This window comes from Lissotriton vulgaris, unplaced genomic scaffold (genome assembly GCF_964263255.1).
Source record: "Lissotriton vulgaris unplaced genomic scaffold, aLisVul1.2 SCAFFOLD_1408, whole genome shotgun sequence".
Taxonomy (NCBI): Eukaryota; Metazoa; Chordata; class Amphibia; order Caudata; family Salamandridae; genus Lissotriton; species Lissotriton vulgaris.
In genome coordinates, this window is record NW_028255291.1 from 502,849 (window position 1) to 529,815 (window position 26,967).

Below are 26,967 nucleotides of genomic sequence, written 5' to 3' on the forward strand. Positions count from 1 at the left end.
GGATAGAGCCTGGACACGTCTGCACAGGTCTCTGCTCAGGTAGGAGATTGTCAGCACCTTCTGCTGTGTTTGAAGAAATAGACTGAATAATCCTGGAGGGAATATCTGCAGGAGCCGGGCTGAGCTGGGCTCTTCTATCCGGGGGGCCCTGGGGCTGAGCTGGGCTCTTTTATCCGGGGGCCCCTGGGGCTGAGCTGGGCTCTTCTATCCGGGGGCCCCTGGGCGGCTGAGCTGGGCTCTTCTAACCGGGGGGCCCTGGGGCTGAGCTGGGCTCTTCTATCCGGGGACCTGGGGCTGAGCTGGGCTCTTCTATCCAGGGGCCCTGAGGCTGAGCTGGGCTCTTCTAACCGGGGGCCTCTGGGGCTGAGCTGGGCTCTTCTATCCGGGGGCCCTGGGGCTGAGCTGGGCTCTTTTATCCGAAACCCTAGGGCTGAGCCGGGCTCTTCTATCCGGGGGCCCTGGGGCTGAGCTGGGCTCTTCTATACGGGGGCCTCTGGGGCTGGGCTCTTCTATCGGGGGCCCCTGGGGCTGAGCTGGGCTAGTCTTTCCAGGGGTCCTTGGGCTGAGCTGGGCTCTTCTATCCGGGGGCGCCTGGGGATGAGCCAGGCTCTTCTATCCAGGGGCCCCTGGGGCTTAGCTGGGCTCTTCTATCCAGGGGCCCCTGGGGCTGAGCTGGGCTCTTCTATCCGGGGCCCCTGGGACTGAGCTGGGCTCTTCTATCCGGGGGCCCTGGGGGGCTTTCCTTCCCGCCCTGGGGGTGTTTGTGGGCATCATTTGTGTTAAAGAGGGGATCCTTGCACTGTTGCACTGTTGCACTGCATTTTACTGCACTATGAGGAATCTGTGCACAGTACTGCATCTTACTGCACTGTGAGGAAACTGTGCACACTACTCTCCATCTTACTGCACTGTGAGGAATCTGTGCATGCTGCTCTATATACTACTGCACTGTGAGGAATCAGTGCCACTGCACTGATCTGTACTGCACTATCCATGCATTCTACACCGCATCCTACTGCACTGGGAGACACCTGTGCAGGCTGCACTGCTTTTCATTGCATTGAGGAATCTGTGCACACTGCTTTTACTACACTTTACGAAATATGAGCACGCTGCACTGCATCATACTGCAATGTGAGGAATCTGTGCACACTGTTCTGCATCTTACTAGACTTTAAGAAATCTGTGCACGCTGCACTGCATCTTACTGCACTATAAGAAATCTGTGCACGCTACACTGCATCATACGACAATATGAGGAATCTGTGCACACTGTACTGCGTCTTACTACACTTTAAGAAATCTGTGCATGCTGCACTGCATCATACGACAATATGAGGGATCTGTGCACACTGTACTGCTTTTACTACACTGAGTAATCTGTTCAAACCACACTTTTTTTTCTGTGTGACGGCAATATATGGGCTGCACTGCTTTTTGTTGCACTGACAAATCTGTGCACACTGCACTGCTTTTTACTATGCTCTGTGTTACGCTTCATTACTTGTAATTGACTATGATAAAGCATTGCATGCAGTAGTTTACCACACAATGAGATATATGTTCACACTGCACTACTGTTTGCTGCACCTTGAGAAATAATGGGACGCTGCACGGTTTCTTAATACTCGAGGAGAAATCAGTGTACACTTCAGTGATGTTTACTGTACTCTGGAATCTGTGCACACAACGCTGCTGTATGAAAAATATGTGCACAATGGATTGTGCATTCTGAACTGCTGTTTAATACAATTTGAAAAATCTTTTAACGCTACTGAGGTTTGTTCTGATCAATTAGTAATGTGTGCGTACCTCACTGCTTTTCTGCTACACCGTTAGAGCACTATTAGCACTATGAGAAATCTGTTATGCCCTTTGGTTTAAAATATGCCCTTGTCACCTTCCAGAGGTTGGTGAATCAAGTCCTGACTGGGTTGGAGTCCTTTAGTGCAGCTTATCTTGATGGTATTGCTGTCTTGAGTTCCACCTGGCAGGATCACCTGATCCACCTTGGGAAGGTTTTAAAAGCCCTGCAAACTGCAGGCCTAACCATCAAGGCATCCGAATGCCCGCTAGGGCAGGGCACTGTGGTGTAGTTGGGCCACCTTGTTGGTGGAGGCCAGGTACAACCCTTACAGCCCAAGTGCCAGGTTATCCTGGACTGGGCATCTCCAACAACCCAGGCCCAAGTCAGGGCATTCCTTGGCTTGACTGGGTACCACAGGAGGGTTGTGAAGGGATATGGGTCCGTTGTGACTCCCCTGATAGAACTCACCTCCAAGAAAATGCCCATAAAGGTAAACTGGACAGTTAGTTGTCAAAACATTTGACGCGTGAGTCCCTTCTCCGTCTGCGAGACTTCGCACATAAGGGTCAGTTATCATTTCTTGATACCGCTTTCCCCCTACACGAGTTCACCAGTCAGGGCCTCCTAACTTGTGGCCTTCTCAATGTCAGGTCTTTACCAAAACATGCCAATGAAATCCAACTGCTCATTGACGCCCATCACCTGGACGCGTTATTTCTCACTGAGACCTGGACGCATGCAGATTGTAACGTCAACCTCGGTCTTGCATGCCCTCTAGATTTTAAAATACTGCATCTCCCCAGGCCAAAGGGCCGTGGTGGGGGAGTGGGGGTCATCTTCCGAGCATCCTGGTCGACTGCCATCCTTGACATAGACCCGGTTGCCGGAACGGAACTCCTTGGCGTTTCGATTAACTGTCACCAGGGAGACACCGTGACAGCCATCATCTGCTACCGCCCCCCTGGGGTTTTCAACGCCCAGCAGCAACATTCGCTACTCACCACTCTCACTAATTTGGCCACTTCCCACCACAAACTTATCATTTTAGGAGACTTTAATCTCTGGCCCAACGGCAGCCTGGATAATGCACTGCACAACTTAGTGCTTTCCTGTGATGGAGTCGGCCTCTCACAATTGGTTAACAAACCCACCCACACTGCCGGGCACCAACTGGATTTAATTTTTGCCTCTCCCCAATTGGTTCACCTGGGTGACATTCTGCCCATGTGCTGGACCGACCACGCACTTATTAAATTTCACATCTTATGTGATAAAGCTAAAAGGCCCCCACGTAGCATTACTTCAGATATTCTGTATAGAGATTGGAAAGCCCTTGACAAACTAAGAGCGGCGGGCACTGTATTCAATGTTGAAAACAGCTTCTCCCCCACCAACTCGGTTGAGAACAACTTCAAAGCCTTCTGTCTAGCAATTACCTCCACCATAGACTCTCTTGCCCCCCTGAAGAAAGGCAAAGCAAAAAGCAGAGCTCCTGCCCCCTGGTTTAACGACTCTCTGAAATCCCTTAAACTAGCTTGCAGACAATCAGAGAGGAAATGGAGACAAGGCTACTCCGATTCGAATAAAGTAATCTGGAAAAACCATCTCCAAGCATATAAAACGGCTATTAATCAGAGCAAAGCCAACTATTTCTGCACTACGATCAGCAATGCCCCCAACAGTTCTAAAAGCATTTTTCAGATTCTCAAAAACCTTACCCACCCTGACTGTGCCATAACATCTACCCTTCCTACACAAGCCCTCTGCGATAACCTTGCACTATTTTTCAAAAACAAAATCGACACCATTATTCTTAATCTGAACTCCTCTCCTCCCCTAGGTGGTCTCATTACACCTAGAGCCTGTACTAGTGATCCTGTTTCGGTGTACTCTGATGTCCCTCTCATGGAAAAGCTGCGGGAGTTTCCCCCCATTCCAGAATCGGAATTTGAAAGGCTGGCACTTGGGATCACCTCCGGATCCCCTCTAGACCCGGTGCCCCCAAAAGTCTGGAAGAGTTTTGGCTCTGACCTCTTTGTCACCCTCTGCAGGATCTGCAATCAATCCTTACACTGCGGCCTTGTACCATCCTCCTGGAAGGAGGCCCTCATCACCCCACTGTTAAAAAAACCTTCCTTGAACCCTGACTGTTTGTCCAATTACCGGCCTATATCCCTCCTGCCTTTCCCAGCAAAAATTGCAGAGCGCTGGGTTAGCACCTGTCTCTCCATTCATCTGGAGAAAAATCAGATTCTGGACGATTTTCAGTTTGGCTTTCGTCCTGCTCACGGGACTGAAACAGCTGTCCTGACAGCTCTGGAGGACCTTCGTATGCGCGCAGACAGGGGCCAGGCAGTAGCCTTGGTCCTGCTGGACCTGTCTGCCGCTTTCGATACGGTCAACCACGGGGTCCTGTTGGAGCGACTCCGGACGGCTGGGGTAGACGGCACTGCCCTACTTTGGTTCCACTCCTTCCTATGGGATAGGAGACAGGCGGTGTCTCTCCCCCCTTATCAATCTAGCTTCTCTTCTGTACCCCATGGGGTGCCCCAGGGCTCCTCCATCAGTCCCATTCTTTTTAACGTGTACCTTAGACCTCTGATTAATTAAAATTAATTAATTATGTGCTTATATAGCGCAGGAATCACTCCCGAAGGGGTACCTCCGCGCTTCGACCGCTGCGAAACCCTTCCTGGCTTCCCTGAGAGATGGTCCCTTAATGGGTAACTCCAGGGTGAGACCAGGCATCCCCGGCGGTCTGGGGGGGCCGTTAGTGAAGATGAGGCAAGCTAGTGCCCAGAGTTGCCGAGTGTGATCGCTGATCCGAGTGGGCACCGAGGCGAGAGAATTATCGAGTCCGCTGACCCTGGTCCAGAAACCTGCCGCGTCGGGAATCGAACCCTGGTCCCGGGCCGTCCTCTGCTCTCGGGTCTGCCGCCTCTAACCAGTGAGCCACACTACTTCACTACTGATCACGTTGATAAAGGCACACAGGTTAAAAACAATCAACTATGCGGATGACACCCAGCTTATCCTATCTTGGGAGGGAGAAGACTCTACCCCCCTTGCAGCCTTTCACGACTGCTTAAGGGAGACGGCTGGGTGGCTACACAACAACTCGCTGCAATTTAATTCCTCCAAAACGGAGGTTCTGTATTGTGCAGGAAGTCGCATTCCTCGGCAATTCCCCTGCGACTTCTGGCCCCCGGAAACAGCAGATAAACCTCGGCCAGTTACATCGGTTCGCAACCTTGGGGCCACACTGAATGATAAAATGAACACTGAAACCCAAGTTGCTAAAACGGTGGGAACGTGCACAGCACTCCTGCGCTCCCTGCGCAAAATTATGCCACTGCTACCCGCACAAGCTCGGGAGCAGATAGTCAGGTGCACCATCCTCAGTCGCCTGGACTATTGCAACGCGCTGTTACTTGAGTCCCCAGTGGCCCTGCTTGACCGACTTCAAAGAGTTCAGTCGGCCGCAGCCAAATTAGTTCTGGGTTGGACTAGGAGATCTTCAGCATCAGCGGCCCTAGCTGAACTACACTGGCTTCCGCTTAAACAACGTGTGGCCTTTAAGTCCCTCTGCCTTGTTTTTAAAGCGCTCCATGGAGCTGGACCTAAGCCTCTGCAGGCCATGTTCACATGGTATACCCCTTCCAGAGCTCTTCGCTCAGCCTCAGCCTCAGCCCGTCTGGTGATTGTTCCTAAATATAACAAAGTCAGGATGGGGGGCAGATCTTTCAGAGTCGCAGCGGCTAAGCTGTGGAACAGTCTGCCTCCTGATATCCGTCAAATCTCACAGCTCCTCCCTTTTAGGAAACGCATCAAGACGTGGTTATTCCCTTAGAAATAACCCCTTCTTACCTGCTCCTCGCTTTCTGTTCCCCTGAGTTAAGAGTATTCACCAGCGCCAGGAAACCTGCAAGGTGTCAGCCGCGCTTTATAAATGTTTAAAATAATAAAATAATAATAATAAATAAAAGGCTTTTGACTCCCTGAAAGAAGCAATGTGCTCAGCACCAATTCTGAAGGCTCCAGATGATGCCAAGCAGTTCATAGTGCAGACTGATTCCTCTGCTATGAATAGGAGCGGTCCTATCCCAGACCAATGAGGAAGGCCAAGACCAACCTGTTGCTTTTATAAACAGAAGGCGTCTCACCACGGAGCAGCGTTGGAGTGCCATTGAGAGGGAGGCCTTTGCTGTGGTTTGGTCCCTGAAGAAGGGGAGACCATTCTTGTTTGGTACTCACTTCCTAGTTCAAACTGATCACAGACCTCTCAGATGACTAATGCAAATAAAAGGAGAAAATCCTAAAATGTTGAGGTGGTCCATCTCCCTACAGGGAATGGACTTTGAAGTGGAACACAGACCTGGGACTGCCAATGCTAATGCAGATGGACTTTCCAGGTTCTTCCACTTACACAATGAAGACTCTCTAGGGAAAGGTTAGTCTAATCTTCTTTCGTTTGGGGGGGGGTTGTGTGAGAACGTGCCCTCTTTCTTGCATGGTATGCCCCCACTTTTTGATGAATTGCTGATGTTCTTTGACTGAGTGTGCCCTGGGCTCCTGCTAATCAGGTACCCAGGGCCTATGTTTCTTCCCTAAAACTGTTATGAAGCCTAACCCCAATTGGCATCTGTGGCCACATGTCAGCCCCTACTAAATGGTACCACATGTACCAAGGACACTGTGACCAGAAAAGACCCCTAAGGGCGGCACCACTTAGAGGCCCTGTACCCTGACACTCACACACTGCCCTTGCAGGCTGTGTGTCTTGGTACAGAACAAAGTGAAGAGTCGATATGGCAAACATCTCTGTGTGCCCTGGTCACAAACCACTGCCCTGGCATAGATCAGTCACCCCTCTAGCTGGCTGCCCTATGCCAGTGGTGAGGGTATAAGTGCATGAGCCCTGTGCCCTTACAGTACCCAGGGCCATTCCAGGGCACTGTAAGTGCAGTGCTGCCATTAAGAGTATATGGTGCTAGGAGTTTGTCATCACGAAATCCACAACACCATAATGGCTACACTAAAGACTGAGAGGTTGTTACCAAACTTCTCAGCACATAAAACTCACACTGATGCCAGTGTGGGATTTAATGTAAAATGCACCAAAGAGGGAATCCTAGAGATGCCCCTGAAACTCAACCAACTCCTAGTGATCTGACTGAGTGGCTGCTTAGGCTGCCACCAATTGACATGTTTCGGGACCCCTGGGTCGAGAGCTTGCTGCTCTCGGGGACCTGAAACAATGCACATCCTGGGACGAGGTACCAAGCCTCCTCCCCCAGGATGGGCAGGGTTCACGAAGGAGAAGATTCAAAGGCATACCGCTTTTGTGAGCCTCTCCAGACAATTTGCTGCTTTCAGCAACTGGTCCCTAGTGGTTCTACCCCCCACTTTGGGCGGGAAAAACAAGTGAGGAAGAGGGGTGTTGCCGACTCCACCTCTCAGGTGGGGGAAGCGGGTTGAAGCACAGCCTCGAGTCCCGGACATCTTGAGGATGGGGGACCCAGCCAACCAGGGACAGGCTCCAGCCGCCCTCCCACTGGAGAGTGGCAGAATAGGGGGTGTACCCACCCCAGGGAATGGACCCAATGGTCCCTGCCCTTTACCTACCTGTAATATCCCTAAATCTAGTATTAAGGGGTCACCCTGAGCCTCGATTCCTCAGATCCAGAAACGACAAGAAAAGAAGATAAGGAGAAGGACCGAAGAGCCATGCAGAGCTAACAAGAGGAAAGCGCCCACTAACTTGCCCCAGTCCTACAGGCCTGTCACCCCTCGAACCTGCTCCTGCAAAATCCCGGTGTGTCCTGCAGCCAGTAACCTCAAAACCACGGAAGACCTGCCTGCCTTCACTTTAAATCGATTTACAAAAGGGGGTGGTGATGAACAGAGTGTCTGAATTGAGCAGACCACTCTTACCCAGTCCAAAGATCAGGGCTTGATCCATCACCGTTATTTATCTCACTGCCCCATCCCAGCTCAGAACCTGGCTATATGCAAATCAGTCTGTCCCTGGCCCAGTGCATCATGGGAACAGGGCAGACTAAACTACCAAGCCAATTCTTTACCAGAAAGGAGACAAGCTACCGGGGACCGGTTTCTGGCATTTCAGCCTCTTCGGCCCGGCTTGCTTGAATCCTGATGGAGCAGTGAGAAAGGGACTCATGTCTGAGTATACCCTGCCACACCTATAGTGGCCAAAATCGATTTACAAAAGGGGGTGGTGATGAACAGAGTGTCTGAATTGAGCAGACCACTCTTACCCAGTCCAAAGATCAGGGCTTGATCCATCACCGTTATTTATCTCACTGCCCCATCCCAGCTCAGAACCTGGCTATATGCAAATCAGTCTGTCCCTGGCCCAGTGCATCATGGGAACAGGGCAGACTAAACTACCAAGCCAATTCTTTACCAGAAAGGAGACAAGCTACCGGGGACCGGTTTCTGGCATTTCAGCCTCTTCGGCCCGGCTTGCTTGAATCCTGATGGAGCAGTGAGAAAGGGACTCATGTCTGAGTATACCCTGCCACACCTATAGTGGCCAAAATCGATTTACAAAAGGGGGTGGTGATGAACACGGTGTTGGATCTAGCCCTGATCTCTTGACTGGGTGAGAGTATTCTGTTTAATTCAGAGACTCTGTCCCTCACCACCCCTTGTTGTAAATATTTTTGTCCACCCTAAGCGTGGAAGGGTATACTCAGATGTGAGTCCCTTGCTCATTGCACCATCAGGATTCAAGCAGGCCGGGCCGAAGAGGCTGAAATGCCAGAAACCGGTCCCCGGTAGCTTGTTTCCTTCCCAGTGTAAGAATTGGCTTTTGTAGTTTGGTTTGCCCTGTTCCCATCATGCACTGGGACAGGAACAGACTAATTTGCATACAGTCAGGTTCTGAAACTGGGATGGTGCAGTGAGCTAAAAAACGGTGTTGGATCTAGCCCTGATCTCTTGACTGGGTGAGAGTATTCTGTTTAATTCAGAGACTCTGTCCCTCACCACCCCTTGTTGTAAATATTTTTGTCCACCCTAAGCGTGGAAGGGTATACTCAGATGTGAGTCCCTTGCTCATTGCACCATCAGGATTCAAGCAAGCCGGGCCGAAGAGGCTGAAATGCCAGAAACCGGTCCCCGGTAGCTTGTTTCCTTCCCAGTGTAAGAATTGGCTTTTGTAGTTTGGTTTGCCCTGTTCCCATCATGCACTGGGACAGGAACAGACTAATTTGCATACAGTCAGGTTCTGAAACTGGGATGGTGCAGTGAGCGAAAAAACGGTGTTGGATCTAGCCCTGATCTCTTGACTGGGTGAGAGTATTCTGTTTAATTCAGAGACTCTGTCCCTCACCACCCCTTGTTGTAAATATTTTTGTCCACCCTAAGCGTGGAAGGGTATACTCAGATGTGAGTCCCTTGCTCATTGCACCATCAGGATTCAAGCAAGCCGGGCCGAAGAGGCTGAAATGCCAGAAACCGGTCCCCGGTAGCTTGTTTCCTTCCCAGTGTAAGAATTGGCTTTTGTAGTTTGGTTTGCCCTGTTCCCATCATGCACTGGGACAGGAACAGACTAATTTGCATACAGTCAGGTTCTGAAACTGGGATGGTGCAGTGAGCTAAAAAACGGTGTTGGATCTAGCCCTGATCTCTTGACTGGGTGAGAGTATTCTGTTTAATTCAGAGACTCTGTCCCTCACCACCCCTTGTTGTAAATATTTTTGTCCACCCTAAGCGTGGAAGGGTATACTCAGATGTGAGTCCCTTGCTCATTGCAAAATCAGGATTCAAGCAAGCCGGGCCGAAGAGGCTGAAATGCCAGAAACCGGTCCCCGGTAGCTTGTTTCCTTCCCAGTGTAAGAATTGGCTTTTGTAGTTTGGTTTGCCCTGTTCCCATCATGCACTGGGACAGGAACAGACTAATTTGCATACAGTCAGGTTCTGAAACTGGGATGGTGCAGTGAGCTAAAAAACGGTGTTGGATCTAGCCCTGATCTCTTGACTGGGTGAGAGTATTCTGTTTAATTCAGAGACTCTGTCCCTCACCACCCCTTGTTGTAAATATTTTTGTCCACCCTAAGCGTGGAAGGGTATACTCAGATGTGAGTCCCTTGCTCATTGCACCATCAGGATTCAAGCAAGCCGGGCCGAAGAGGCTGAAATGCCAGAAACCGGTCCCCGGTAGCTTGTTTCCTTCCCAGTGTAAGAATTGGCTTTTGTAGTTTGGTTTGCCCTGTTCCCATCATGCACTGGGACAGGAACAGACTAATTTGCATACAGTCAGGTTCTGAAACTGGGATGGTGCAGTGAGCTAAAAAACGGTGTTGGATCTAGCCCTGATCTCTTGACTGGGTGAGAGTATTCTGTTTAATTCAGAGACTCTGTCCCTCACCACCCCTTGTTGTAAATGCCTTCACTTTAAAGACTGAACCTCTTGTGAACACTGGACTTGTTCAAACAGCAACCCCTGGCAGCAGTCAGGGACCGTAAATACAGCCCACTCTGCACCCGCCGAACCAGGCCCGAACTCGAGTGGAAATATACCAAATGGAGGTCACCATGGCGAGCCTGACCCGAGATCAGGTGACCCCCTGACCTGCCTCAAGCCTCCAGCTGACGAATGCAGCCTAAATCCAGAAGGCCCCCTTAAACGCGACCAGGAGCTGGTAAGAAGATCCGACCCCAGAAGTCACCCCTGCACCCGACGCCCCGCGGCCTTGTGTGCCCAAACCGACGGTGCCTAACCAATCCTTAACTTCCCAACTTACCTCTCCCAGTGGTGGTCGCACCCAGAAGTCCTTTGTCTCCCTGCCTGAGGTTCTCCATAGAAAAAAACTGGGCGCCCAACGTCGAATCAGCACTCTGCACCCGGCCGCCCCAGTGCCGCTGAGGGTGCACCTTTTGTGCTACTTTGTTTCCCCATTTGCCCTGACCTTAACCCTAGGAGCTTTGCTCTCACAACCCAGTGACCTGCTTGCCAGCAGCCACCATCCGGAGACCCCCTGTCCCCCTTTGGATAACAGTGGGCCTCAACACTCTGCACCCCGCCGCCCCAGTGCCGCTAAGGGTGTAACAACAGTGCAACACTGACCCTGGGGGACCCCTGAGTCTAACCCCAGAACCTTAACTCCCACAGTCAATTACTTACCTATGGACTGTTAACCTGTTTTCTCTCCATAGGATAGCATTGACACTTTTTCTCCAAAAACTTTCCAAGTGTGGAGTTTTGAAACCTAAAAATATTCTTTAAAAATCATGTGAATAACCAAAACTTATTTACATACCTGTTTCCAGGAAATGTCCCAGTGCTGAATCTAAGTATCCTGCTTTGAGTAAGAAAAGTAACGTAGAAAGTAACTTACCTGTAATTTACTATAAAAGCATATTCATTTCAATGTACTGTATTTGCTAACTGTTGCATCCTTCTGCATACCCTGTAAATCAAACAAAGTACAATTTCTATTGCATTTTCAAACTGTTCTATATCCAGTAACTTATTGCTGAAAAATATTTAATGCATACCTGTGCCATGTTTATTTGCCATCTGCTGAGTGTGTACATCAAATGCTTAACACTGTCCTCTGATACTGCCTTACTGCTCGACCAAGCTACCAATTTAGAGAGTAAGGTGCTATCTAACTTTAACCTCTTCCTACCTCTGGGTTCACTTGGTCTCTATACACACTATACCTCATTTTTGTGTAGTATATATATAGCCAGTTTCCTACAATAGGGCATTGATTTTTTTTGCTACAAGTAATGGATGGGACGGAAGTCTCTGTAGGGTTTGCTTCCAGAAGCATGAAAGATTTGGAAACACAATATTATGTAATAGAAAGTGATATGTTGGAATGCGTTTGGGGTGTCGGCAAGTGTAAGCCATATCTCTTGAAAAGAAAATTTAGCTTGTGGACCGATCACAGACCACTCGTTGCTATTTTGTCTAGGATCCAAATTAAGATCCTCAGCCAGATTATCTATCAAATTATTGGAGTTTTAGTGTGCTTCATATTACAGGAGGAAAGAACATTAGAGTGGACTTTCTGTCTTGGTTACCATTAGATTTGTGTTCAGTAGATTTACAGGAAGAAATTGAGGCATGTATCATTGCATAAGTTGAAGATTTGGTCATTTGTTCCAATTTAATGGAATTGTGTGATCGGTTGAGGGAGGATACTGTATTGACCAAGGTCATGATTTTTGGGAAATTTGGGGGGCAGAGGGAAAAAACTTTGGAGAATTCTTTGTAATCTTATTGCAAGGTGGCGGATGAGTTATCTTTAGAACGAGGATTGTTGGTAAGAGGTAATAAGTTAATTCCCCCAGGATGTTTCCACCAAAAGATTTTGGAGACAGCTCATGTAGGCCATCTGGGTATGAGTGCCACTAAGCGTAGGATAAGAAATGATTTCAGGTGCCCTGGAGTGGATGTGGAGGTAGAAGGATTAGTGAGAAATTGTGCACCATGCTGTTTGAGTGATAAACATTTGGTGACCTCTGTGCCTACTGCTGTGCCTGTTTCATGTCCTGGTAAGGTGTGGCAGAGAGTTGTGGTTGATTTTTTTTTTCCGACCCTTTTCATGTATTACCTTCCAATATGCGACATTTTATTGTCATGATGTATCAACTTTTCAGGCGGGTGGAAGTACGTGGTATAGCCGAACCCAACACAAACTCTGTGATTCCTTTTGTTTGTGAAGTGTTTGCTAAAGAACGGACTCCCGAGGAGCTGCTCACTGACAATGGAGTTCAATTTACTTCTTCCACCATGACAGAGATTTTAGGCAAATGTGGAGTGAAACATTTATGCATGCCATTGTACCACCCTTAGGCCAACTAAAAGTGGAGAGCTTCAACAGGTTTCTAGTGGAGTGTATCCGGAGCGCGGTGACATCTAGAGTTGACTGTGAAGTAACTACCAGATATTTAGGGAGGGATTATAGCTGTACACCTCACTCGATCTCTGGTAAAGCACCTTTTACACTCATGAGAGGGAGAAAAGAGGTGTCCTTGTTGTGTCCCTCATTTGATCTCAGGTAAAGCACCTTTTAAACTCATGACGTGGAGAAAAGAGGTGTCCCCTGTGTTTCCCTCATTTGATCTCTGGTAAAGCAACTTTTAAACTCATGACTTGGAGAAAAGAGGTGTCCTCGTTGTGTCTCTATTTCGATCTCTGGTAAAGCACCTTTCACACTCATGAGGGGGAGGAAAGAGGTGTCCTCATTGTGTCCTTTTTGAAGATGGAGGTGATGGATCAAGGATGTGATGAATGTCTACAGCAAGTGATGATGCCGGGAAATTGAGTGACAAACAGTGTTGCTCGGTGTCAAAGGGACGTGAGGTGTAAGGAAAAATATGTCCAGGAGGTCAAAATCGCAATGATTGATTTGGCACGTGTCAGGAAGACACCATTTTGCTAAGAGATGCATCTTCGAAATCTAGAGATCCTGTTAGAGTCATCGAGGTTAGAGGCAATGCTATTCGTGGTTCGAATGGACAATGGTGAAATATGACAAGAGTGGCTAGAAATGGAAAATGTGAGAATGAAAGTGAAAAACATGTAAGTGACAAACAAGTGTCTGTTGCAGGGAATGGTGCAGAGTTCTTGGTTAAGAAGGAGTTCTCGTGTTATCAAAGTGCCTAAAAGATAAGCTCCTCTTTGTTGAGTGGCATCTGGTTAGTTTTTCATATTTTCCTTGGGTATTGCTTTTTTCTGGTTCTCTGAGTTGATTTATTGTCCTGTTTTGTGTGTGGTAGTGTCACTGTGGTGATTTATTGTCCTATTTTGTGTGTGGTAGTGTCACTGTGGTTCTGTGTGTGTGTATGTCTGTGTGTGGTGTTAAAAAGGGGCAAAGATGTGTAGCCTCTGCAGATAGGATGCCTTTACTGTTTATTGTTATATGATGTAATACGGCAGTGTACAGACATTGGTCATGTTGTGTTCTGTTATGGAATTTTGTTATGTGATGCTTTGAATAGTGTTACAGATGCAAGGATTTGCTGGGCCTTCTACAGCTGTGTAACAACTGGCTCTTCAGGAACTTCTCAGATCTCTACCCCCACCCACCCCCCCACATTGTGGATTGGCATTATTTCCTTCAGTCACACCACAGCTCTCCATTGGACGGACCACAGCTGCGTTCACTTTTTCTACAAAAAGCCCACAACCCACAACCATCCTCAACCTACTATGCGAAGAAACTGGAACAAAATCACCATCGACCAGATCTCCTCATCGCTTCTTCAAAACCCCCCTGCCCACTCTTCGAACCCCAACCAAGCAGCCATTAACCTCACTCAATGGTGAACCAACAGCGCCGACAACCTAGCACCCCTGAGAAAAGGTCAAATCAAACTAGGCAACAAAAACGCCCCCTGGTTCAACAATGATCTTAAGAAATCCAAGAAACTCTGTCGCTCCCTTGAGAAGGCATGGAAAAAAGACCCAAACACCAGTACCAGGGACGCCTTCAAAAACGCCACTCGCATACACCACCAACTGATCCGGACTGCCAAGAAAGCCGCCTTCAAAGACCGACTCGACAACAACGCCCACAACAGCAAGGAATTATTCAACATCGTCAAAGAGTTTACCAACCCCGCTGCCAACTCTAACGACATCACTCCCTCCCAAGCCCTTTGTGACTCCCTAGCTTCGTTCTTCCATGACAAAATCGCAGACATCCACAACAGCTTCGACAACCAACCCGGAGACCAACCCACCCAACCTTCCGCCGTACCTTCACCCCCCTTGAACATCCTTAATGACTGGAACCCAATCTCCACTGAGGACACCATCCGCCTGATGAACTCCATCCACTCAGGTTCCCCCACAGACCCATGCCCTCACCACATCTTCAACAAAGCTGACTCCATCATAGCACCACACCTCCGAGACGTCATCAACTGCACCCTTAACTCCGCCACCTTCCCGGAAAGCTGGAAACACGCCGAACTAAGCGCCCTTCTGAAAAAACCCACAGCGGACCCCACCGAACTCAAAAACTACCGCCCCATCTCGCTCCTTCCATTCCCGGCCAAAGTAATCGAGAAAGCTGTCAACAACCAGCTCGCCGCCTTCCTCAAAACCAACAAATCCCTCGACTCCTCACAATCTGGCTTCCGAGCCAAACACAGCACTGAGACCGCACTCATCGCAGCAACAGACGACATTCGAACTCTACTGGACAATGGAGACACAGTCGCCCTCATCCTCCTCGACCTCTCCGCAGCCTTTGACACAGTTTGTCATAGCACCTTAATACAACGCCTCAGAAACACCGGAATCCAAGGAAAAGCACTGGAATGGATCACCTTGTTCCTTGCCGGAAGAACTCAGAGAGTCCGCCTTCCACCATTCAAGTCAGAGGCCACTGAAGTCATCTGCGGCGTGCCACAAGGATCTTCACTCAGTCCCACCCTCTTCAACGTATACATGAGCCCCATCGCGGCCATCGCACGCCAACACAACCTCAACATCATCTCCTACGCTGATGACACTCAACTGATCCTCTCACTCACCAAAGACCCTAACACCGCCAAAACAAACCTACATGAAGGAATGAAAGAAGTAGCCGATTGGATGAAGCACAGCCGTCTGAAACTGAATTCCGACAAAACAGAAGTCCTTATCTTAGGAACCTCCCCCTCTGCCTGGGACGACTCCTGGTGGCCAGAGTCCCTTGGAAAAGCACCCATCCCGACAGACCACGCACGGAACCTGGGCGTCATCCTGGACTCCTCACTCTCGATGACTAGACAAGTCAACGCCGTCTCATCATCGTGCTTCAACATTCTTCGCATGCTCAAAAAAACTTTTCGCTGGATCCCCACCGAAACTAGAAAAACGGTCACCCACGCACTGGTTACAAGCCGCCTGGACTACGGAAACACCCTATACGCCGGCACCACCGCAAAACTCCAGAAAAATCTCCAACGCATCCAGAACGCATCAGCTAGACTCATACTAGACATCCCGCGTAACGACCACATTTCTGGTCACCTGAAAAACCTCCACTTGCCCCCCGTCAATAAGAGGATAACATTCCGCCTCCTAACCCACGCACACAAAGCACTCTACGAACTTGGACCCGAATGCCTCAACACACGACTTTCCTTCTACCCCCCCCCCCCCGCCAGCTACGCTCCTCCAACCAAGCCCTTGCTGCTGTACCTCGCATCAACAAAACCACCATGGGAGGAAGATCCTTCTCCTACCTGGCGGCTAAAACCTGGAACTCACTTCCCACCCACCTTCGCCTCACTCAGAACCACCTAGCATTCAGAAAGCAACTTAAAACATGGATATTCGACAAGTAACTCCCCACCCTTCTACAAGCGCCTTGAGACCCTCTGGGTATGTAGCGCGCTATACAAATTAACTGAATTGAATTGAATTGAATTTGAGGTATCTGTGAGGGATGATGCAGATACATCACCTGCGGTCCCTGTGCCCACCCACAGTTGTTGTTTCAGTCGTACCCAATTGGTGCATTCCGGATCTGTGGCAGAATGATATGCTTCCTGTGAGAGCTGATGCGCCAAATGAGATATTTCCATCTTTGGAAGTCTCAGTTCGCCTGAAGTAGCGGCTTGGAGTTTGGACATGGCAAGTCCACGTGTCTCACCTTGCCAAAAGTATGTTTTAATGGCTGCGTCTATTAGGCCTAGTTCTGATGCTGGGACCAGTATAGGCAGCATGCTGAAAATGTAGTTAAACCTTGGGCTACCTCCATGTTCATAGTTTGGACTCGTCCCCACAGCGACAATTGCGGTTTGATCCATTTAGTGAAATCCGTGTGCATTTGATCAATCAGTGCAGTCATATTGTCTTTGATCATCATTGGAAACTTGGTGGTAATCAATACTCATAATATTTAATCTTTGTGGCGATTTACCAAAATGGATGTTCATGGAGGGCTTCTCTCATTGTATAGACCATCAAGGGTAAGACTTCACTTATGGTTCTGTTCATTCTGTACCTGGAAAGTGCTGTACAGTCTGATATGGTGAACGTCGGTGCTGGCAGCGAACGTTCTGGAGAGGGTAAAGTAAGAAGCATGTTGTCTGCATACAGCCTAATTTTCAGGTCTCCGGCTATGATTTCAGTTTCCCAAATGTCTTCTGAGGAGCATATGCTGAATGTGAGGGGTTCTAAGGTTAACAGAAAGAGTGCCACAACCATTGGGCTTCTTTCCCTCTTTCAGCTCTTCTCCACTTCTTTTCTAGTCTGCCATCTGTTTGTTCTCATCCAAATGCACACTTCACATTATGTGTTGTATGCATGCTCAGAATTTAGATTTTCCTAAGTTTAAAGATTCAGAAAGTCTCAACTATTATGCATTTCATTCCTAGCTTTATCAGCATCCACGTTAAACGCAGTTATAAAAAGACTGCTCTTCCCAAAGCCCATTGGAATGCAAGACTACAGAAAACCACACCTAGTGCACCGTCATGACACACTAGATCTCATATTTAATCCTCCCATGCATACAACAAGTCTTCTTCTCTAAAAATGTGCATTGAAAACAAGATTCATTGGCTTTTCTGTTTTCAGTTTCTAAATTGTGGTTTTTTCAGTGTTATTCAAACTTTTAAAACATTTTTTACTTATTTTTATGCTCTGTAAAAAATTACAAGGCTAGTGAGTTTATTTCCTTCTCTTGCTTGTCCCTTTTGTCATTTCTAATTTCCATCTATCTTCTCCTAACAATTTTTTTGAATTTGCTCTTTCAGGTCATGTTTCAGTGTTTTGCTCACCTCCAAACCTTCCCATCGATCTCTTTCCAGCAGTCTAGTCCCAGGATGTGCAGGATGGAGGTACGTTTGCATCTCATTATCTCATAAATATTTGATTGCATTTTTTATTCTTGTAAAACATCAACAAGAGCAAACTCTTTGAGCGATACAGGTTGCAGGGAACATCAATGACATAATATATGTGGCATATGTAGAACACATCCTGGTTGGGAAGCATTGCCAGTTACATCACTTTGAGAGTAAGATCTACTAACCCTTTCCATTCTTTGGACGTACTGGTAACGTCCATGGTTGTGGCGCTCCGGTGCCAAATGTAACCGTTACGTCCAAGGCCCACTATTTTGGAATCCCTCTGCTGCAAACAGCAGAGGAATTTCCTTTTTTTCTTGGGAGCTGGTGATGAGCTTACCCAGCTGCCGAGGCACTTTTCTTTCAGTGTACTGACGAGCAGCGTGCATGGCGTGCTGACGCCACTACAGTGAAAGTGAAATAAGCTGATAGGTTCATTTCACTTTCACTGCCTACATGCTCCTGGGGCTATCCTAGTCCACCGAGCACGTAGGCAGGCAGGAGAGGAATCATTGGAAAGGGGAGAATCTAGTGGATCTCTGCTTGGGGATCGCCACAGGATGGCTTTTTATTTAACTTAGTGGTAGGGGCTGCCCTAAATGGGCATTATACTGCCCCCAGCTGTCGAAAAATGATCAGTCTTTCTGCTCCCCTCACCCTGGGGGACAGAAAGGCCACTAGGCACCAGGAATTATAATTTTTTATTTTTTAATAATGGAGAGGTGGGGGCTGCCCACAATGGGCATGTCTATGCCCCCACCCCAAACACAACAGGGACAGCCCCCCTGGGAGGTAGATAAGGGTTATTACCTATGATCAGCCCCCCAGGGGAGCAGAAAGCCCACTAGATGCCAGGGATTTTTTTTCCTCTCTGAAAGAGAAGTGGGGGCTTCCCAGAATGGGCATGCTAATATCTCTATACCCCAAAACAAAAGGGACAGTCTTTCTGTCTCTCCCCGGGGCAGAAAGGGGTTATTACCACTGATCTGCCCCTCCGTGGGGGGGGGGGTGAGTCCACTAGACACCAGGGATTATAAAAAAAGGGATTGGAGCTACCCACAATGGGCAAAGCCATGCCCCCATTCACAATTATAAAAATAGAAGTCTTTCTGCCCCTCCTCAGGTTCAATTGAGGGTACTAGCCCCCGATCTGCCCCCAGAGTGGCAGAAAGCCCACTAGGCCCCAGGGATTTCTTGTTTTCAATATGTGTGCCAATGACCCCACCTCCAAACAAAAAAATCGGACAGTCTTTCTGCCTGCCTTGAGGGGGCAGATGCGGGTAATTGCCCTCGATTTCTCCCCAGAGGCAGTAAGCCTATTAGACATCAGGATTTTTTTTAATAAAAGATGGCTGCGATGCAAATACCCCCTCCCCCAAAGGGGCAATAGCCCCTGATCTGCTCCCTGGAGATCAGAAAGCCCACTATGAACCAGAGAAATGTTTATGGGCTTAGGCAGGGTTGGTCCCTTTTTTGTGAACACATTTTTGCTGCTTCTGCCCTCCCCCCCACCACCCTCTTAGGGGCAGATCAGCAATATTTGTAGGCTAATCTGCTGAAAACCTTTAGACAGTAGCTTCTGTGTGTGTGAACTGGAGTGCGGATGATGGTCCGTTTTTACTGGCATTTGGCTGACTGTGTGTGAACCTGCATTTTGCTGGTAAAGTGTGTGGCCTGTGCTTAGGTGGCAGTGTGTGTGGACTAGTGCTTGGCTGGCAGTGTGCGTGTACTGTCGCTTGGCTATCGGTCTGCATGGCTGGACCATGTCTTGCGATTTGTATGTGGACTTTCACTTTGCTGGTGGATGTTGTGTTGCTGGCGGTACATGGATGGTTCTTGGGTGGTGATGTGCATGGATGGTGCTTGGTTGGTGGTGTGCATGGATGGCGCTTGACTGGTGGTATGCATGGATGGCGCTTGGCTGGTGGTGTGCATGGATGGTGCTTGGCTGGTGGTGTGCATGGATGGTTCTTGGCTGGTGGTGTGTATGGATGGTGCTTGGTTGGTGGTGTGCATGGATGGCGCTTGGCTGGTGGTATGCATGGATGGCGCTTGGCTGGTGGTGTGCATGGATGCTGCTTGGCTGGTGGTGTGCATGGATGGTTCTTGGCTGGTGGTGTGTATGGATGGTGCTTGGTTGGTGGTGTGCATGGATGGCGCTTGGTTGGCGGTGTGCATGGATGGTGCTTGGCTGGTGGTATGCATGGATGGTGCTTGGCTGGTGGTGTGCATGGATGGCGCTTGGCTGCTGGTGTGCATGGATGGTGCTTGGCTGGTGGTGTGCATGGATGGCGCTTGGCCAGTGGTGTGCATGGATGGTGCTTGGCTGGTGGTGTGTATGGATGGTGCTTGGCTGCTGGTGTGTATGGATGGTTCTTGGCTGGTGATGTGCATGGATGGTGCTTGGCTGGTGGTGTGCTTGGATGGTGCTTGGCTGGTGGTGTGCATGGATGGTGCTTGGCTGGTGGTATGCATGGATGGTGCTTGGCTGGTAGTGTGCATGGATGGTGCTTGGCTGGTGGTGTGCATGGATGGTACTTGGCTGGTGGTGTGCATGGATGGTGCTTGGCTGGTGGTATGCATGGATGGCGCTTGGCTGGTGGTGTGCATGGATGGTACTTGGCTGGTGGTATGCATGGATGGCGCTTGGCTGGTGGTGTAGGTTGTGTGAAACCTCCAGCGTTTTACTACCCAGAAGCTCCTGAAAACCTTTAATTTAGCTAAAAGTCACACTTTCCTCACATTTCTGAGTGGAAAAGTTGTGGCCTCATCGTGCCGGCACATATTTCCCACCAACCAGCGTACTCCTCGGTTTCCTGATAAAAAAATGATATCTCAATTGTATTAGGCTGACTCTGCTTTGGGCACCCACACAAGTGAGGTATCATTTTTATCGGGAGATCGAGGGGAACGCTGGATGGTTAGAAATGTGTGCCGGCGCAGTGATCTCACAAACTTGGCACACAGAAATGTGTGGAAAATGTGACCTTTTAGCTAAATTTGAGCTTTGCAGGGGATTCTGGATAAGAAAACTTTGGGAGATCCATGCAAGCCACACATCCCTGGACTCCACCCGGTGTCTAGTTTTCAGAAATATCTATGTTTTGTAGGTTTCCTTTGATGGCATGCGAGCCAGGACCAAAAACGCAGGTGCTCCCAATCAATCACAAAACAACCTATTTTTGCAAAGGAGTTTTTGGTCTCGGGCTCAGCAGCCATCTATGGAAACACCGGGTGGAGACCAGGGAGGTGTGGTTTGCATGGGTCCCCCAATGTTATCTTACCCAGAATCCCCTGCAAATCTCAAATTTAGCTAAGAAATTAAATTCTTCTCACAATTCTGTGTCGTATGTCACTGAACCTGTTGGAGTCTGTAGGAGCCCAGGATCAGTGATGAGTTCAGCTGTGGTTCAAAGCGGTAGCCAACAGCTCCCTGAGCTGGTTTGAACTGGAGTATGCAAGGAGGGCACCAAATCTGTCCTTCCAGCAGACTATGAGGCGCTGGCAAGCGCCTCCACCCCTGCCTAATACACTAAATCTTGTCTGGGAGATGGAAACACCTCCCTATGACAGGAAGCCTATTGTCCTACCTTCCCCTTCTCGGGCTTGGCCCAGCAGCAGGAGGGCAAAATAGGGTCTGTTGTAGGCAGCAGGCCTAAGTTGCTTTCAAGGTCTGTAGAATCGGTCCCAGGAGCGTGGTATGCTTCCCGGAGGAGCCCTACCGTGGATGGAATCATACCTCCAACACCAAATACAGTGTTGGGGTATGATTCCAACACGTCTGATACCAAATATGCCCAGGTTCGTTCCAGCCAGTTTAGAGATAGTCTTGCTGTCTCATAATGGCTGATTTACGTACAATGCCTGGAGAATGGACTTTGGGGTTTGTATGGGTTGTTTGCTCATGCAGGGCCACCCTCACATTCTGAACCAATCACCCAGCCTTTGGGCCTGAAAGGCCTGCTAAAGGGGTGACTTATAGGTTTCAAGGGCAGAGATGTTAGATATAAGGAAACATATCTTTCGTGAGAGGTGCATGCACCAACTCACAAAGGCTACAATGGCAGGCCTGTGGTCAGAGTTTGGAGGGTCCCTCATAGTCATAGTCATACATTCTTATATAGCGCACAGTTCACCGTAAGGTCTCAAGGCGCTAGCAGCTAAAGAATGGAGGACAGGGACGGTGCATTGCGGCTAGTTGGTGGGAGGGGGGAAAAGCCAGGTTTTAAGATTTTTACGGAAACATTTATGATCGGTTATGGAAGAGATATGGACCGGTAGTTTGTTCCACCACATTGGGGCCAGATAGGAAAAGGAACGGCCCCCGTTGCGCAGAGTCCGAAAACGGGGCTGAGCAAGGAGGAATTTGGAGCTGGACCTTAGAGATCTACCAGGGATGTACCTAAGGAGCTTGTTTTTTAGGTAGTTAGGGCCGGCGTCATGCATTGTCTTATGGACCAGGCTTAGGATTTTAAAGTGACATCTCTGGCAGATTGGGAGACAAGGAAGAGTCGGTAGGTTCGAGATGGATGAGGATCTACTGGGGAGATTGAGGACAAGCCTAGCTGCCGGGTTCTGAAGAATCTGAAGCTTGGAAAGCAGATTGGCACTTAGGGCAGTGAACAGGGCGTTTCCGTAGTCCAAACGGCTAACGATAAGGCCCTGTACCAGTGGTTTCCTAGCCTCAATAGGGAGCCACTTAAAAATCTTACGGAGAATGCACATGATGCCGTAGCAGACCCCAAGAACCTGATCTATGTGGGGCTTCATGGACAAGGGGGCGTCTATGGTAATGCCGAGGTTTCTGACAGATGGTTTGGGAGGGGGGCCCAATCCTAATTCCGCAGACCACCAGTCAGACGACCAGACCTCCTCAGCTCTTCCAAACAAGATGATCTCGGACTTGTTGCTGTTCAGTTGTAACTTGTTGGCGCTCATCCATTAATTTATTCGGGTCATACAACTCCTAAAGCGAAGCCGGGTGCCGACGAGATCGGAGTCACAGGTGACAAGTAACTGAGTGTCGTCGGCGTAGGACACGGTTTCAAAACCATATGATCTAATGATGGCAGCTAACGGAGTGGCAGCTCATGGGTGGCATAACACATGCTGCAGCCCATGGGTGTCCCCTGGAGTACCTAGGCCCTAGGTACCTAGTACCATATACTAGGGACTTACTAGAGTACATCAGCAGCCAATAAGGAATGTACCAAGGTGCTCACCATAGCCAATTTAGAAAGGAAGCACAGTGAGTGGGGTCCTGATTAGCAGGATCTGACGCAGACTAGTCAGAAAAACTGTATGACACCAGCAAAGAGTGGGGGAAACCATGAAAGCAGATCCTACCTTCCCACCACCCCACCCATTCTCCCCACTCCTCTAGAGAGTAGCATGTGTAGTGTGTTATCCTCTGCTCGTGCACAGTGCAGGGGAGTATGCAGCCACCTCTTAGTGTCTGGCACAGAGGCCACTTTCCAAAACATTGCTTTTGTCACTTGTAAAGTACGTATCCAAGGTCTATGAACCAGTGTAAGTGTTTGCCCCCTCTTTGCTTTATTGAGAAGGCCTAGCAGGCAGGATTCAGGGGTAGTTGACAGTGTATGGTCTGTGAGTTCTGCTTTGGTGGCTGTAATCTCAAGCCATGACATCAGTAGTGGTGGGCACTCCCGCACCATATGTTAGAAGCCAGCGCCAGCCAGTTTACAGCACCAATACTCTGGTGTCGAATCAGGAAACATGCACTTGATACCGTGGGGGGAGAGTTAACTGTAATGTGTGTAGTTAAATTATGTGAATTGAATCAAGGATTCCAGGACACTTCGCTAACATGTTTTAGCGCCCGTATGCACGACTTGAGCGGTTGCGTGAGCACGGTGTTCACTCTAGCCAATGCCGTCCCCGTGTGCAGCTGGTGCAAGGTTAATGGTCGGCATTTAAAACACCTTCCTGTTGCCCTGTTCTTCAAACAATCATTAAAGATTGGCTTAAGTGAGGTGCCCAGTGCCGTGTTATTGGAAGCCAGCGTCCTACTACCCAGTTCTTTATCTCAGAATACTACTGAGCTATAAATGTTTTACTTCTGACTGATCTGGGCCTGCCCCCGCTCTATATTTCATAGAGGAAAAGCACCTTTTTCAAAGAAAGAACACTTTGGTGACAACAAACTTTGCAGCTGCGAACGCATTTGCGAAAGTAAAGAACCTTGGTGGCATGCTGCATGCTATGGATCATTTGGCGGTGCATTTCACACTGTGAAATACTTTTATTTTGCATTATTGAGCTGTGCCTGTGGCATTTTGTGAGTATTTGAAAAGCAATGCTAAGCATGTTGTTAACTTCTCAATCCTCGGGATCAGCGTGATGTTATAACAAGGCCACCTCCAGATCTAACCAAACCCAGATTGCTGAAATAGCCGTGGGTTAAGGAAGGATCAGGTGAGGGCAAAAAGAAAGGCGGGGAAGGAAGGGAACAGCGGGGAGGGAGATCTGGAAAACACAAGACAAAGAAATGCATTGGTACCAGATACTCTCACTCCTGTTTCAATCAGCAACCCATTAACATAAGATGTACCCATCTACCTGTAAAGAAACTAAAGGAACGGTGTAATAGAAGATACAACTCTTCACCAGCATCAGAGCCCTGGAAGGATATGAACGGTGCTACGTCCTCCCTGTAATACACAATGAATACCTTTCTTATTCTGTGCCCTTGTATAACCGTATTGCAAGAATGAAACACTATGCTATTGTACATACCCCACGACATATGAACATGACGGGACATAGAGGAGAGTCTTGAGCAACATCCGAGGGACCCCTGGATTCAATGTATCCGAGTAAAACAAAGTTAAGCAACAATGGGTTACGTCACCCGATAGTATAAAACAGTACAGTACCTGTGTTACTCCAATCAGTATTGAATATGGTCCTGAAGGGCACTGCTTCAATTCAATATGAGATCCTGATTTCCTGTGTACGAGCCGCAAGACGCAGGCACAGCATACAGAGCAAAACTTACCACGTGCGGTAAGATTAAGTATATACGAGAATTCGTCCTCCGCACGAGCCGAAGCAAGAAGGCTCACCTGCGGAGGGCAACTGCAAGAAGGAAACACTCTCATGGAGAACACTCCACACGGAACACAATTCGTCCTCCGCACGAGCCGAAGCAAGAAGGCTCACCAACGGAGGGCAACTGCGGTAGTGAGACACACTCGTAGAGAACACTCCACACGGAACACAATTCGTCCTCCGCACGAGCCGAAGCAAGAAGGCTCACCAACGGAGGGCAATTGCGGTAACAATTCGTCCTCCGCACAAGCCGAAGCAAGAAGGCTTACCAACGGAGGGCAAGGAAATCCTTGGTAACTGCTACGGGAAGCAACTCACTCCAAGAGCTCAGAGTTCAGGTCGATAGAATCCAAAATATCCGACAAGAGGAACAGGACCGCCCCTAGATAGGCGCTAAGCAGTCTGGGACATGTAGTTGTTTAGTCCGTATGACATCCAGCCGGATGACTACGTTCTGAGGCGCTCACAGAAACCTGACACATGTGGCCCTTTGTAAAAGCTGTGTAGGGACTGTTTCATTGCCGGGCATGTGTGAGAGTCGCAGAAGGCACTTTATCTTTATCTTATGTGCAGTGTGCGCTGTTCTGGTGCATTCTCCATCTTGTGGAAAGAATGAGCGCACCTCAGGATTGTACCATTGAAGGTGGCCACAGTGGTTTGTACAGGCGATGTTGAAAAGCATGAGTAGGAGGAGAGACCTATGAAAAGTCATGGGAATTACGTGGTTGGAAAATGTTGTTCGCAGGTTTTGTGCTGGAAATGGAATGTTGAAAGCAGGTCAATGCAAGTGAGGTGCAGGTGAATAGGTTTGAGAACAGGCTCTACCATGTGTGGCGGGCAGCAGCTGTGTAGGATGTATGGACAGAGCAGTTTGACTTAAGAGATGTTTTTAAGAGAGTGTTTCGGGTGCTGAGCATGGTCCAGGGGTGAAAGGGTGCTAACAGCCTTGGCTTTGGCGTACCATCTGTGCTCTTGCTACGCTGATGCACCACAGTTGTCAACTAGTGGGCCGCCAGTCTAGCATGCTATCTCAAGCTCAAAAGTTAGAGGTGGGACAACTAAACAACAGACCAGCCAAGCTCAATCTCCTTGTCCAGCTGGGAAACTCCCACCCCAGTGGATAATACCGACAAACTTAGAAACATATGTGAGAGAAGTAAAACCACAAAGTAAATACAATCATTAAACTGCTGCTCTACTGCATATTGTGGGTGTAGTGGATGAAGCAAAGCACCTCTGCGAGCAGCAATATTTGATTCATGGCACAACATTCTGATGTCCAACCTTCTGTCTCAAGTCTTCCTTATCCATCTCCCATCTCTTACTCAAAGAGCTGTTCTTGTTTTACAAAACCTTGACCATTTGCCACTACCTAAAGCTGTAACTAGTGTATGAGTGCTATGCGAGCGCCCTTTTTTTTACCAACTTACTCATGAATAATTAAGATGTGACATATTCAAAGCAACATTTATGTAAATTTCTGTGTATGGTTAAATATGCCTTCATATGTTTCAAAAATGGTAATCAAGAGATATTTATACAATCAATAAAAAATTGTGTTTGCACATTCCGTTATGTTTCCCTTTAAGTTATTACATTTTTTTTTACATCCGACAGAAAACAATCTTTGATTGTACGAAATGTTTCAAAATAAGGAAGATAACACTGTAAATCTGCAAAGACGAAGTCTGAAATATTGAGTTCCAGTATTCAGGAAAACATAAGTGCCATCAGAGCCAGCCAAACCCGAACATAAACTGAGACATCCTGAAAGAAGGGAGAAGGGACACAAGAAATTCAGTGATTCCAAGAGTCTCAGCTGTGTACTTCCATGCCTCAAAACGAAGAAATAACCTCTAGAAAATGAAGACAATACTGATAAACCTCCTCTTGTGTAAACATGTCCAATAACAGCTTTGATCATGAGGTCAGTATGAGGTGGTGACAGCAGTGCTGTGCTTCCTAAAATAATACCAGGCCACCATTATGTGCTAGAGGTGTATTGCAAACTGTTTCAGACCAATCCACAGCAACCATTGAAAAGCGCAATGGAGTGGAGTCAGACAACTGAAGGTTAAAAGAAATAGGGGTTCTGCTGTCTAAAATACAGAGCACTGTCCCAGTGTGCACCGACCAGAAGGACGTTGGATCTTTACCCGCATGCGTGCAGAACCATTATCCAGTCTAAAGACACAATCGCCCACGAAGAAGCCTTACACACGTTTTGAGATTGGGAAGTAGTTGGTGACCATTGCACT

At 48.4% G+C, this 26,967-nt stretch overlaps 1 long non-coding RNA gene across 1 annotated transcript; it reads left to right on the forward strand.

Annotated features, from left to right (window-relative positions):
• LOC147659179 (uncharacterized) lies at nucleotides 1–26,967 on the forward strand. The gene is made up of 3 exons (XR_015307305.1): nucleotides 1–39; nucleotides 17,546–17,629; nucleotides 26,327–26,967. It is a non-coding gene; the product is annotated as an uncharacterized LOC147659179 (long non-coding RNA).